The sequence below is a fragment of the Lactuca serriola genome, chromosome 1 (genome assembly GCF_051521515.1).
Source record: "Lactuca serriola cultivar US96UC23 chromosome 1, Lser_US96UC23_V15, whole genome shotgun sequence".
In the NCBI taxonomy this organism is placed as follows: domain Eukaryota; kingdom Viridiplantae; phylum Streptophyta; class Magnoliopsida; order Asterales; family Asteraceae; genus Lactuca; species Lactuca serriola.
Window position 1 is genome coordinate 54,584,857 of NC_136408.1, and position 16,086 is coordinate 54,600,942.

Here is a 16,086-nt window from a genome sequence, read left to right on the forward strand (position 1 = left end):
GAGGTTCTCATTACCTTTCCGTGGATATAAGGATCGTCGAAATCAAATTTAGAACGAAGAAGTTATGGCGTTCGGAAGTTGGTGGGTTTAAGACTAAGCCTAGTATACGTGGGCATCTATTGGAGTATGCTGAGCGTACTAGGAGTACGCATGGCGTACTCCAGTTTCATGCAACCCCTAATTTAGGGTCTTGGACCCTATTTAAGCTCCTTAAATCAACACTAAACCCTCTTATCCTCAGCTTCCATCCCATTAAACCCTAGATTCGAAACCCTAAGTGCATTTGGTGAGGTTTGAGCTTGAAAGTGAGTTTGTTGGTGTTTTGTGGTGAAGAAGAAAAAGAAGAGGAACGCTTGGAGGTATAGCTTGAGCTTGTAGATCTAGAGTTACCTTCACATTTACAAGCCTTTTGAGGTAAAAAGCTCTCACCTTGATGGTCTTGTGCTAGATCTAGTTCATGATGTTATTTATGCATTTTTGAACCTTTTGAGTTAAAGTTGAGCTTTTGATCTACTCCAGAAGCAATGGATGTTATATCTTAGCTCCATGGAGGTCCTTTGTTCATAAAAATGCAAACTTTGTGAAATATATTGGTCCATGCAAGTGTTAAGAACCTCATTAAGCATCTTTTTGTGTGTTGAGTCCCATTAAGGCATGTAAGAGAGTAAAGTTGGCAACTTTATTGTTTAAGACCTTATTTAGGGATCAGATATGTGTTTGGACAACTTGACTTAACCCAATAAGAGCTTAATGTTGGTTTTTGGCCTCTGACAAGTACGATGGGCGTACATGGGAGTACGCTCAGCGTAATGATGGAATCTTGCATCAATAGCTTGTAGATTGTGCTTCATGGCTGAATACGCGGGACGTACGTCTCTGGTATGTAAGGCGTACTCCCCAAGATGGTTATTTTGGGCCTTTTAGGGTTAGGGACTTTTCGGGCCATTGGACTTTTGACTTTGGGCCATGGATAGACTATGAGCTTTCTTGGTATTGGTCCCATGATAGTTTTTGGGCCCAATTAGGAAGTTGGGCCATATTGGACCTTGGGTTGCCATTTAGGAAATTGGCCTTTTTGAGCAAATGGGTTGGACCAAGGTTTTGGGGCAAGTAAGGAAAGGGTAAAATGGTCTTCTACCCTGGCTATGGTTAAGTGGCTTTGATTATTGTTTATGGGTCGAGATCCAATTATTAATTGAATAATTATTTGATGATGCTAGCGCGTAGGGATTCCTGGATCAGCAGACAAAGAGTTTATTGAGAGACTCAGTGGCTTGAGGTGAGTCTCTTCATGATACTCATGGGACGAAGGCACTAATATCAGGCCAATGGATTATGTTTGTAGGATGATGGTTGTCTTTGTGACACTTGCTGATATATTTGTATGCGCTTGTTGTCTTTGTGACTCATGATTATATGCATGTATGATTTATGTATTGAGCTATATGGGCTCGGAGTCATTACAGAGCTAGGGGTTAATATGGACCTGACACAGCTACAAGCTATTATATCGAGTCGTTATAGACTCGGGGTCGATACAGGCCCGGGGTTTGATACGGATCCGACACAGCCACGTGTTGTTATATTTGTATATATATACGTGGTATGTGGTATTTTGGGCAACCCACTAAGTTTCGTGCTTATAGTTTTCAGCTTTTATTTCAGGTGTGTTTGGTTCAAAAGGGAAAGGCTCGACTTAATCGTAACGCATCCACCCATAAATCCGCAATATGATGATTCCAAGATTTTCCTCTCATAAGTAGTTATTATGAAATACTTTGAATGTTTGAATAAAAGATAATTGGTGTTTTCATTGAATTAGAAATGAATTTTTTACCTCTTGATTTGTGGGATGTTTCATGATGTGCCAGCCTTGCCTGACGCTCGCCTGGCTCCCGGGCACTTTTACCCAACTCCTTGCTAGATGGGCCTAAGTTAGGCCGGACCAAGTCCTGGTCTAATCCTCCCTTGACCTAATTATCCCATATAAATATATTGTTTCCTCCTTTATGAGGAGATAGCTTCTAACAAGCTTCTAGCCACCTTCTCTAACCTATGGCCTTCATGGCCAAAATCTCACCCAACACACTAAGATGGATCTCTCCAGCTAGGGAGAACCATTTCATCTCTACCAACCGATCTAACGTGATCGTCAGAGCTTGCTCCCGGGGCACAATCCTTGGGGCAACTCTAACGACTTTGTTGTGATGGCAGCTTAGGTATCTTGCTAGAAACTCACTGTAACGGTCAGAATTGAGGTATTTACATTACTTTCCCTTGTAATGAAATTTCATTGCATAATTGGTACCTTCGTACGTTGGACGTACTTATGGGTACGCTTAGCGTACTGGGGAGGGCTGATCGCAGAGGTGTACTACGTACGTGGGGCGTACGTGGCTGATGACCAAAACCCTAATGTTCGGATTTGTGACCTATATAAACGGTCTTAAGTCAATTGGATCTTACCCTAACCATCCTCTATCACTCCCAATCGTCCCAAAAACCCAAAAACCTTTGTGTGTGCCTCAAATACCTCATTTTTGGTGTGTTAGCACAGATAAGGAAGAGGAAGCAAGCTTGATCGTGGGAAAAGCTTTTGGATCTTGCATTTGAAGTAGCTTAGGAAGCTTGTGGAGGTAAAAAGCTTTCTCCTTTCCAATCCTTGTTGTTTATTGAGCTATCATTTTCTAAGAGTCCTCTTTTAAGTTCATAAATCATCTCTTGGGAGTTTGGGCAACTCCAGAGCTTATGAAGGATAGATCTGAGGTCCTTTAGCTTGATTATGTCATAAAATGCGAACTTTATGGTTTGTATGGCTCCATGCATGAGTTAAGACCCCTGGAAAGGTCTTAATTGGTTAGAATGAGTTGTTGGGAGCATATATAGCATGCAAAGGCATAAAGTTGCCAACTTTATGCCTTAGGACTCTTTAAACGACCTAGATCTGAAATTGGAACGTAAAGTCCTCATGTATTATGCACTTAATGGAGGATGTGCTTTGTCCGCTTGTACGTTGGGCATACCAACCTGTATGCTGCTCGTACAACGGAGGAACCAAGTACGCTTAATGTACTTCTGAAGTACGTCGGGCGTATACTCTGCTACGAGAGTACTTTTTGGGCCACTTATTCACTTATCTTTGGGCCTGGACCATTTGGAGATGCCAGGCCTTGAGAATTGCTTTGGGCTATTGATGTCATGTTTGGGCTTTATTGGGCCATGTGGCCCATTATAGATTTAGACTTTAACCCCATGCCCATTAATGAAGGAAAGACTTTTAGGCCCTCATAGAGGGATTTGGACTTAGGATTGTGGGGCTTTTTTGGCTTGGTTGTGTTATAATTCCAATTAGGGTTATTTGTATAATTGTTCAGTGTGAGATTTTGTAACGCTCCAAAAATTCCAACCAATTTAAACTTTTCAAAAACAACCTACTTTCATTAAGTTATTACAAAAAGGTTTTCAGTACAATTATTATCAGAGTCTTCCTAGAACCATATCATAAAACATAATCATGAGGAGCGGTACGGTCACGCCTTTGCCTTGCCACGGTCTCCTGAAGTACCTGAAACATTTAAACCACAACTGTAAGCCTGAAATCTTAGTGAGATACCCCCAAAATACCAACCACATATACCACGCATAACATATCATAACCGAACAGAACAACCATGCACTTTGGGTCTACTGTGTGACTAGTCTGCCGCACCGGGCCTTCAGTCCACCTGGTCCACCCTCCGAGTCTAGCCATATCCATCGAGTCTGCAGTGTGGTTGGTCCGCCCGCACCGGGCCTTCAATCGACCTGGTCCACTCTCCGAGCCTCGGCACGTTTGGTCCGCCCTCGTGGGGCCTTCAGCCTATCCAGACTGCTCACTGGGCCTTCGGGATAACCGGTCCGCCCTGGATATGTTGGCCTACAGCACAAAGCAGGACCTGCCTCAACCCAGCCCCAGTCCAACAACCATGTGCACATAAACATACAATCATATAACAGTACACATCCAATCAAACCGATCTAGCAGATCACATAAGATAACATCATCCTAACCAGGATACTGACCTAACCGATCACTAGCATAGCATCATCCTATATACTAGGATACCGACCTTAACCAGGTCTCTAACATATACCATCCTAACTACCAGGATGCAAACATAGCAGAGCGATAACAGAACAACGATACTCAGATTACAATCCGATAAAGGGACGACCTTGGTGCCTTAGACCCTATTGATATAGTGAGGATAACTCACCTCGCAACTGCCGACTGAAGAGATAATATCACGCTGCTCCAACCTTTGACACGAACTTCACCACTGATCAATAACCAAAACACTGAACTCAATAAATACCAAAATACCCCTGGAAGACAACTAGTCAACATAAGACTATATTTACTCGCCGAGTCACCCCGCTGACTCGTCGAGTCCCTATGCTCTAAAACTCCCATAACACGACTCAACTCGCCGAGTCTCCCCAAGATTCGCCGAGTCCCACAACTCTGCAATCGCACTCAACTCACTGAGTCATCCCTTGACTCACCGATTCACAGCTCAACCAGGAAAGGTTAGGACCTCACGACTAGACTTGCCGAGTCCAAGAACAGACTCGCTGAGTCCAAGGCTATCTTCAACCAACTCGTCGAGTTGCTGCCTATCTTCAAGCAACTCACCGAGTACACCCATGTGACTCTCCGAGTACCACTAGCTCTTAACCCATACAGAGGCTTTCCAAGCCATGCAGATTCTCCAATCCATAGATCTACTCTAATACAAGCCATCCATCATGTAAAGTGGCAAACTTTACGTGAATCCAAGGAGATCTAAGCATAATACACTCTAGGGATAGGGTTTGGGACAAAAAGGCTTCATCAACAACTCTTGAACAGGGACTTTATGCTCTTTTGGATCATCATTACACTAGATCTGAGGTAGCAACCTCAGATCCAACCTCCAAACTCAAGATAACACTAGATATACTCCCAAAAATCCCACAAATGATAGATCTAGATGGATAACAGCTCAAACAACGAATCATTACCTCAAGAGAAGACTCCAACAGAAGAATAAGCCAAAGCCTTGCAAAGCCCCTTGCTCCAAGCCTCTTAATCTTCAAAGATCTCTGTAGCAACACTCCTTCAAGATCCAAAATCTCTCTAATTCTATCACAAACGAATATTAGGGTTTCTGGACTTCAAGGGAGGGTAAAGAGGCCGGGGAGAGGGTATTATGTCCTTTATATAGGGCTTAACCCCCAGAATTAGGATTTTCTCCACACAACACCAACTCGCCGAGTCCAGCCACCGACTCGCCGAGTTGGCTACTTAACACGCGACTAGAATCGCGACCCTACTCGTCGAGTCTACCCATGGACTCGTCGAGTTGACCATCCACATTTTCACTTTGAACCCTGAACTTGCACTCCTAAACTCGGGATGTTACAGATTTTAGACTGGTAGTCGAGCAACTATTGTTCAGCAGATTGAGGTGAGTCTTCTCACTACACTCATGGGCTAAAGGCACCAAGGTCGGACCATTAATTAATATGAGATTTTTAGTAATTGAGTATGCAATGGTTTGCTAATTGTTATATGTGTTGACTTGTGTGAAGACCATGGGGGAGCCCATGGCACTTGGCAAGACAATGGGGGGGGGGGAGCCCATGACCATTAGATACAAGACCATGGGAGTAGCCCATGGCATTCCAAATGAAGACCACAGAGAGAGTCCTTGGCAAACTTGTATATATGTGCATGGCATTATGTGGTTATGTGTTTTGGGAAAACTCACAAAGTGTATGATTACCATTTTGTTGAGTGTTTCAGGTACTTCTAGTTCTAACGGCAAAGGCCCGACTTGATGTTGCAGCGTGCACTCTCCATTATTTCACATTAGTTGTTTTGGATACTCTGATCTTTTGAACAAATGTGTTATGTAATGGAAATTTTGGGAAATCAAATATGAATGTTATTTCTAATGAAAAATTTTACCTAATTATTTGGGCTGTTACACTCACTAACGACACCACTTCCAGATCTCTAATATGGATCCAACACAGAAGACCTGGCGGCCTAAGCTCATGTCGCAACATTTGGTGCCATCCGTGGGGCCAAGAACGAATAGATATCGTCTCTTAGTCTCAACATCATTTTCGCCTCTGATTTGCTCAGATCTGTTGTTTCTTACCTCATATTTTCTCATATATGTTCTATTCAACCATTATTCTTTCAGATCTGTTCGGCTCTCACCAAGATCTGTTTAGATCTGCTTCCCAAACGTCCAAGTCTCTATATATTGTAGAGTTCAAAATGTGTTGTGAGGTATTGAAGTACTTTTAGACTTGATCAGTTTCGAAGTCTCTATTGTATATTCGAATGTATGTATTTCATAAGGGCACTTTTAGAGTTTGAAGCATATGTGTCTTAGCCCTTATGTGTTTTTTGTTAGCTTATGTTGTTCCTATAAATAGGGATATGTATACGAGTAAGAGTAACTTTGTGCACTCTTGTGAACTTTACTCTTTCATACTCGTGTACCCTTTCAGAAGTGATAATAGAGCCAAACATATCTTATTTACCTTTTGTGTTCCTAATTCAATTTGTACTCTGATTTCATTTCATATACTTGATTCATACGAACTTCATTTGGTATCAGAGCAAGATTCTTTCAATTGATTTCTGATTTTCTCGTAGTTTCAAAAGTTTTTGAATTGCTATTTTCGATTCAGAAATATTCTGCACTTTTGATCTAGAAAATCTTTTTTGGTCAACTGTTTTGATTTGATTTTGCATTTCGTTTGATAAATCGAGTGTTCCTTGATCTTTTTTCAGAAAGATTCATTCATTAGATTCTTCTTTCTGAAGCTTTTTATCATTTTTATCCGTACATCAGTGGCGAACTTCAACATGAATACGATGGCCAATTTCTGTCATCTTCTCGGTTATTCAATCAAAATCCGATGTTGATTCCTGAATATTACGAGCAATGTGCGGATAGAATGGAAGATTATTTCAATGAGATTGATGAATATCTTTGGCGTTGTATTACCAGTGGAGACTATCGTCCAAGGAGGCTAGAACAGATTGGAACTGCTGGTTCATCTGCTGATGTTTCACTACAAGAAGACAAACAAAAGGCAAATGATAAGAAATGTTTTTGTAAACTTCATGGTGCTCTTCCACCGGTGGTTTACAATTATGTATACGTGTAACATCCGGTTCCCTGGTACGTCATTTAATTAAGTATTTATTTACTTTGGAAAGAAGGACTCGACGAGTTGGTAGCCCTGACCTGTCGAGTAAAGGGCAGTTGTACGTAGGGTTTTAATAAGCTACTCGACGAGTCGTAGCCTGGACTCGATGAGTAGGACAGGCTGGATGAAACCCTAATCTCTAGGGTTTCACCGTATTTAAGCATCTTATTTGGCCTCCATTATAGCCTCCATTACCCCCAAACCCTGATATTGAAACCCTATTCTGCCATAAGTGACTTTGAGCTATTTCTTGCCATTTTGAGTGATATTTGTGCCTTTTGAAGCTTGTGGAAGAAGTATAAGATAGAAGACTCAAGAGGGAAGGAGTAGATTCAGGAACTACACTCCATTGGCTACAATTTCTGGTAATCAAGTTTCCAACTTGATCATTCTTCTCTTAGATCTACTTGTTTTCATTTTATGAAAGTTTTGGTTCAAGAACCTTGGTCTCTGGGGTTGGAACGTCCCAAGTGACTTATATCTTAGATCTAGGATCTAGAAGGGTTCCATGACATAAAGGTGCAAACTTTATGACCATGGAAGCCCCATGCAAGCTTATAAGCAAGTTTATGGTCTTTTTAGCCCTAAAAGATCATGCATGGAAGGAAAGCTCGGAGCTTTATGTGTCCAACAGGTGTTAAAACCCTAGATTTAGGTTTGTATGTGGGGATTTGAGATTCTATGGCCTTTTGGACTATATCCATGCCTTATAGGAACTAGGGTCTTATCTAAACCCTCTTAAGAGACTTATGAATGGGTAAAGTTGGAAAGTTTACCCTTAGAAAGGCCTATCCAGTGGGTAAACGAACTAATAACCTTGGATCTAGAAAATAGGGGCTTAATCCGTTAAAATGGCCAAACAGACAAAAGGACTCGTCGAGTCCATAAGGGAACTCGACGATTCGTATCATGTTGTCCCGATTTCAGTTAGTATAACTCGACGAGTCTGTAGAAGGACTCGACAAGTGGATGAGCCAAGTCGTGACTAAGCAGCCCAATAGAACTCAACGAGTCGGTGGAACGACTCAGCAAGTTGAATCACGTTTTCAGGATTTCTGAGTTATAGAACTCGACGAGTTAAAATGTTGACTCGACGAGTTGAAAGGTTGACTCGGCGAGTTGGTCAACCCAGAATGTTGACTTTGACCAGAGCGTTGACTTTGACCAGGGGTAAAATGGTCATTTTACCCTATGAAGAGTTATCAGTTTTTGATTAAGTGTTATTATGGAATTTATAGTCGGAGAGTCGTTGGAGCAGCAGACAGGGATTCCTCACTCGAGTTCAGCATTCAGTTTGAGAGATGAGTCTTCTCCTATAGGAACGAGTCTAAGGCACCAAATTCGGCCCGTTTATGTGTGATTGTATGTGTTGGGGTTAGCCTGATGTAGGTTTTATGTTCCGGAATTCGGTCTGATGCCGGGCGGGTCCTGATGTAGTTAGTATGTTTGATGTCTTCGTGATTCTTGCATGTATATGATTATGTGTTCCGGACTTTGGTCCGATGTCGGGGCAAGCCCGAGGAGTGTTAGCTTTCTTGTTATGCTTATGTATATGTTTATGTTTATACTATGTTCATGATATGTATACCAGACCTCAGTCTGATGTCGGGCGGGGCCTGTTGTAGGGGTTAGGCCCAAGTTATGTTAGACCTCGGTCCGATGCCGGGCGGGGCCCAATGCAGTGGGATAGGCCCAATATGTGATTATGTGTATAGTATGTAGTAGCTTGGGGAGACTCACTAAGCTTTGTGCTTATAGTTTTCAGTTTTGGTTTCAGGTACTTCCACTAGCAAAGGGAAGGGCTCAGGATGATCGCTTGGCACACACCACAGTTTCAGCCTAGGATTGTTTTTGACTCTGATGATTACTCATATGATTTTGATACAATGTTTGACATGATGTTTTTGAGATACACGGTTCTTGTTTTATTATGATAATGGATGATTTATGATTTAGATAATGATTTTAAAACGAAAATTTTGGACTGTATTTTTGCGACGTTCCAATGCGGTTGCAGAACAACAAAAGAGATATAAGATACTTTGAAATAGAAGCATCATGGAAGTGAGAAGACTAGAAAAAGCTCGGTGAAACAATGCTTGCTCGAATTAGGAGAATTCAATCAAAAAAAGAATGAGACTATTGAACTCTATTATGATTGTCTTAACGAGTTGATCTTCAAATGCAGTTGTTATGGAGTCAATTGTTCTACTCCCGAGTACAATCTCACTTTCTTAATGGGACTTCGAAAAGAGTGGAGAAACATTAGTTTGATGATCAAGACACAACAGAGCTTCGAAAACTATTCGCTAGGAGATCTCTACAATGTTCTAAAAGCTCATGAAAGTGAGATTAACGAAATAGGTGAAGAAGGAAAAATGAATTTGGGAGGTCCTCTTGCATTGGTTTCGAAGGTGTCAGGAAAAGAGCTGAAGTCGAATCTGCTGAGGTTGATGGTTCTGGTGATGAGGGTTTTCTCATGAATTAGGAAGATGAAGTTATGGCATACTACTCGAATAACAAAGTCAAGAAGTTCTTCAAGAAGCCGTTCAATCCAAAGTTCAAAGCAAATAGTGATTTCAATGGAAACTCATCATCTGGGAAGAATTGTAGTGGTGCTAATCTATGATGACAAATGCGGAATATGAAATGATTTAGTGAATCATCCAAGAATCATGAACATGAAGAACACAAGAGTAAATAAATCCGAGTTTAAGCACTCATTAGTTTAGAAAGAGTACAAGTGGGTTTGCAATATTTCTCTCTCTAAACTAATCTCTCATAAAATTATTCTTACATAAAATGAGTGTCACCCACTTCTTTATAAACGAAAGACAACTCATTACACACATACAAAGGAGTAAGCACACATGACATCCAAGAATGACTTTGCACCCTAACAGTATATAAAGATTTTTTTTTGGTAATTCGTGATTCATAATAGTTATTTACAATATGTCAATAGTTTTTATTAGTATAGATTCAATTACTCACTCATTCATGTTTTTGTTGTATTTATTTCAAAAGTTTACTTTAAAATATATATAGTTTTTGCACCTTGATATTCAACACAATTATTTAAAACATGTCAATAGTTTTTTATTAGTATAGATTGAATTACTTACTTATTCATCATTTCGTTTGTATTTATTTAAAAATTGACTTTAAAAAATATTTAATGTTTACACCTTATATTTAATCTTTTTTTAATCAATTTGTATACTACACGAGTCTCACACCTAATATATAATAGATTATAGATAATAGATAATTAAACTAATTTTTTTTATGAGATTATGATGTAGAAAGTTATCCAAAAGATTATTTCGAACATGGTTAACAAAATAGAGGAATAATGATACCCATAGGCATTATAGATTATAGAATCAAGTAAAGGCTTTGTCCTTAGTGCCCACCCTAAATTCGATGACTAATCGACAAGGGCTCCTAGCATGTAAGCTCCCTCGAAGTTACATAAAGTCATCCGTTTTTACCAAAACTTCTTTATTCTAAAGTAGCTTTCTTCCATGATTATGGTTTTTTTGTCTTTACTTAATCAAACAAAATTAACCATCGTATTAATAGTTTAATACACCTAATTCAATTGAAGAATCATGTATGATTTTTAACACTTATATACGTATATTTGATAACATAATATATATATATATATATATATATATATATATATATATATATATATATATATATATATATTATGTGTTATTTTCTTAGTTATAAAAGGCATCGTATTCTTGTTCAAATGTGCTTAAATATATAATATTTTCTAGGAAAGATTTAGATATAAAGGTTTGTATACGAATGTTCGGAAAAAAAAATAGTTGAAAGCTTTAAAATCCTGTAGAATTACATAAAAGAACTTATGTAAAACACGTGACTGATTTTTTTAAAGTAATTAAGTCAATTTACAAAATTATATATATATATATATATATATATATATATATATATATATATATATATTGTTAAATCGCGACTTAAAATAAATTTTAGTGTAGGAACACATTTTGACGATCGACTAAACGCGGAATAATATAATCTTGAGATTTAATGATAACAAAATATATAAAGAAAAAAACAGATGAGTAATTTGATGATTATAATAGGAAGAAAGGTTCCAACTATAACTATGAAGAACACTTCGGTGGGAGAGATCTCAACCAAGAGTTTCTCTCTAACTAAAACAAAAGACTACATTTTAGGTGCACACATAAAACAATGACCATCCCTCTCTATTTATATATAGAAAGAAAGATAACTTACAATAGAATAAAAGAGATTAAGATAACCTAACTTATTACTCATAATTTGTAGAGCATTTTCATGCTCCAATAATCTCTTATTAAATGCTTGCAAATGATGAGGGATACAAATATAGTGATAAAAGGATAAAATACATAGTAACCAACTTGCATGTGCAATAATAAAATGATACATAATGAGAACCAAATGCTGAAATGTCTCTGAAACTCTGAAGTGTATGTGATGTCTGAAACTGGGTGATGAAATCTCTATAGTCAAAGTCTTCTAAGCAACGAAGTCTATCATCTCCGGTATTGAAGAGTGAGATTCCAATCTACAGATGTGATCAGTGAACCGAGTTGATCAACTTCAAAAGTGTATCACAATAACTTCTGAACTGAACGTCCCATAATCAAGTCACACTTCGACTTCAAAAGTCTGAAACATCTCTAGTTCTCGAATCATAATATACCCAAAATTCTTCAAAAGAATAACCTGCTAAAAACATGAAAACATCATGTGGTAGAGTTGACATAATAAACGAGTTTGGATCCAGGAATAGAAGCTGCAGTGATCCGTAAGCAAGGATCACACTTTAAAATTCAATCAGACTAAACAAGTAGATGATAAGCCAAGATCAATTAGCACCTTAAAATACTAAACAATCCCTTTTTCCTAGAAATCTTCTAAATCCATACTTTGCAAAACATAACCAATAATCTGAATGCTCATAATATTTGATACCAATTGTAGGAACCTGTAATACTTGAATCCTGGTATGTTTCACTATTGACCCTTGTGAATTTATAAGTTGCTTTTTAGTCCTTGTGTAGTACGTGGGGCGTACCACATGGTACGCTTGACGTACAAGTGGTGAAGCGAGTATGCAGGGCGTACCACATGGTTCGCTTAGCATACTCATGCGTGGCCATGACGGGATTCCAGACACGTACCCGGGGCGTACATCCATGTACGTGTGATTTAATGAAAACCCTAATTTCGGGGTTGGAAACTATCTAAACAAATTTATGACTCATGAAGCCATCATTTCTCAGACTCCTATGACCTCATAACATCATATTCGAAACCCTAAACGTCTCCTTTGTGTTTTGAGATCATTGTGTCCATTTTGGTGTGTTTTGGTCGGTAATCAAGAAGTAGAAGCTTAGTGCTAGATTGTTGATCAAGGAAGAGCTTGTGGATCCTGATTCTCTACTCCATTTCCAGCTTGTTTGAGGTAAAAACCTATGAACTTGTTCATTAATGGCTTAGATATAATATATATGAGTATCGGTCCCTTTTTGGCCCCATGAATAAGATCTAGTGGTTTGATACCACTTCAGGGGCTTTGAGTTGCCACTCTTGGTGTTTCTGAGGTTCAAAGTCCCTAAAGTTGGCACCTTTAGGGTTTATAATCACCCATGCATGATATTGTGTCTCTTTAGTGAAATTAGAGTGCTATATCTTGAAGTTGGGTCCTTTTGGGGCATGTAAAGTCACAAAGTCAGTGACTTTATGGTTCTAAACACTTATTGGGATTCAGATATGTGGTTTGGACTTTTGGACTTAAGCATTATGTGCTTAAGGAAGATTTTGGCTTAATGGGTGAGTATGTTGGGCGTACAAGTCTGTACGCACAACGTACAAGCCATATAACATGTATGCTTAGCGTACAACTAAGTACGCCCCGCGTACTCGGTCAAATGGTTTTTGCATTTTGGGCTTTGAGTTTGGGCTTGGGTGTTTGATTTCTTATTGGGCCATCTGAGTGCAAGTGTTTTGGACTAGGAAATTTTTTTAGGCTTTAGGGTAAGGCCTATATAGGGGTTTGGGCCCAATTTGGAAAAGTGGGCCATAAATGGGTCGTGGATGATTAATTGGTTATGAGCCTTTTAGATTATGAGTTTGGACCTTAGTCTTGGACCAAACTAGGTGAGGGGTAAAATGGTCTTTTTACCCTAAGTATGGATTGTTGGATATGGGTCGGAACCCAAATGTTAATTGGGTGTTATTTTGTATTGATAGCTCGGGGATTTGTCAGACTAGCAACTAGGGATTTTCTATGAGATTCAGCAGTTGAGGTAAGTCTCCTCAGTGGGTTTAGCGGGTCTAAGGCACCTGTTCCATCCCTTATTGTTTATGTTAGGATGCCAGGAGTCTATGTGACCCTTGCATGTGTTATGTGCTGCTATGTATACCGGGCGGGGCTCGATGCTGAGCGAAGCCCGATGACTGAAACGTATTCTATTGTTTGATGACCATTGTATGTGTTAGCATGATTATGTGATACATATTGTATGTGTATAGTGGGCGGGGCCCGATTTCAGGCGGGGCCTAAGAATAACAGATCTATATACCGGGCGGGGTTCGATGCCGAGCGGGGGACCAGTATATGATTTATTATGTATGGTATGGGGTAGTTTGAGGAACTCACTAAGCTTTGTTCTTTAGGTTTCAGTTTATGTTTCTGGTACATATGGTTCCAAAGGGAAAAGCTCGAGATGATTGCATCGCACACACCACATAGTTCCGTTTTTGTGATTTACTCTGATTGATATGATGTTGATACACTTAGTTTCACTTGGATTATATTGATGATGTTTTTGGAATACTGTTTTATTTAAATTTAAAAAAAATGGGCCATATTTTTGGGACGTTACGGAACCCATTTGGACGATCGGCTAAATGTGGAATAAAAGTATTTTAAATTTAATGATAACAAAATATATGAAGAACAGAACAGATGAGTAGTCCGATGATTATAATAGAAATAAAGGTTACAACTATAACTATGGAGAACATTTCAGTGGGAGAGAACCCAACCAAGAGTTTCTCTCTAACTAAAACAAAAGACTACGTTTTAGGTGCATACTTAAAACAATGACCATCCCTCTCTATTTATATATAGAGATAACTTACAATACACTAAAAGGGAATAAAATAACCTAACTTATCACTCATAATTTGTAGAGCATTTTCATGCTCCAACAATCTCTCCCTAAATGCTCGCAAATGATGAGGGATACAAATTCAATGATAAAAGGCTAAAATACATAAACTAGCAAGTGCGGTAATAAAATGATACATAATGAGAACCAAATGCTGAAATGTCTCTAAAACTTTGAAGTGTCTGTGATATTTGAAACTGGGCGATCAAATCTTTATAGTCAAAGTCTTCTAAGCAACAAAGTCTATCATCTCCGGTGTTGAAGAGTGAGATTCCAATCTACAGATGTGAAAAGTGAACCAAGCTGATCAACTTCAAAAGTGCATCACAATAACTTTTGAACTGAACATCCCATAATTAAGTCGCACTTCGGCTTCAAAAGTCTGAAACATCTCCAGTTCTCGAATCATAATATACCCAAAATTATTCAAAAGAATAACCTGCTAAAAACATGAAAACATCTTATGGTAGAGTTGGAATAATAAACAAGTCTGGATCTAGGAATAGAAGGTGCAGTGATCCGCAGGCAAGGAACGGACTTCAAAATTCAATCAGAACTATCATCATGACGTCGGTTTGACTAAACAATTAGATGATAAGCCAATGTCAATTATCACCTCAAAAATACTAAATAATCTCCTTTTCCCAAATATCTTCAAGATCAATTTCCATGCTCCAACATTTAGATTTGAAGTTTTTTTGTTTTAGTTACAAGTTAGAAACTCCTAGCTATGAATGGAGTTTTGATTTTTAAAAGAAAAAACTTAAAATAGTTATTTATACATATAATTAATTTTGGTTTTTCCATTTTTTAGAGTTGTAACATCTCAAAAATCATAAGTTAAATTTTCGTTTTTAGGTCAACCAAAACCATCAACTATTCATATCAAACCATCAAAAGTATGTCAATGTGAAAACAATTATCAGATTACAATCCCAAAATCATAAAAATGTTGGACATGGGTGGATGTGCTAGGATTAGGCCAACTCTTCCCTTTTTGAACCGGAAGTACTTGAAACATAAACTTAAACCATAAGCACAAAGCTTAGTGAGTTCCCTAAAACACCACATACCATACATGTAAAGAGCCTCGCCCAAAGAGTATTACAAGCCTCATCCTAACTCGCATAACAGGCCCTACCCAATGAGTATAACGAGATTTTACCTTACTAGCATAACAGGCCACGACCAATGACTATAACGGGCCTCACCCTAACTCGTATAACTGGCCCCTCCCAACATACAAAACATGCAAGTATCACACAGACAACTAGCATTCTACAAACATAATCTAGTGTGACAAAATTAGTGCCTTCGATCCATAAGTACAGTGAAAAGACTGACCCCATTCCAACTCAGAGATCTCAAAGAATCCCAAAACCAAATTCTAACCTTCTAACTTCATATTAAGAACAACAACTCATGCATCTATGAACCAAAGACATCAGATACAATTTTTATGCACATGGGACCTCAAAAACATCAATGGATGCTAAACTAAGCTTGTGAAGTAGCTTTTACTCACAAGAATCAACCCATGGGACCAAAATGTGCCAAAACCCTAAGCAAAACTAGATCTAAGAAATGAACCATAAAGGTTGAGACTTTATACCTCCGGAAG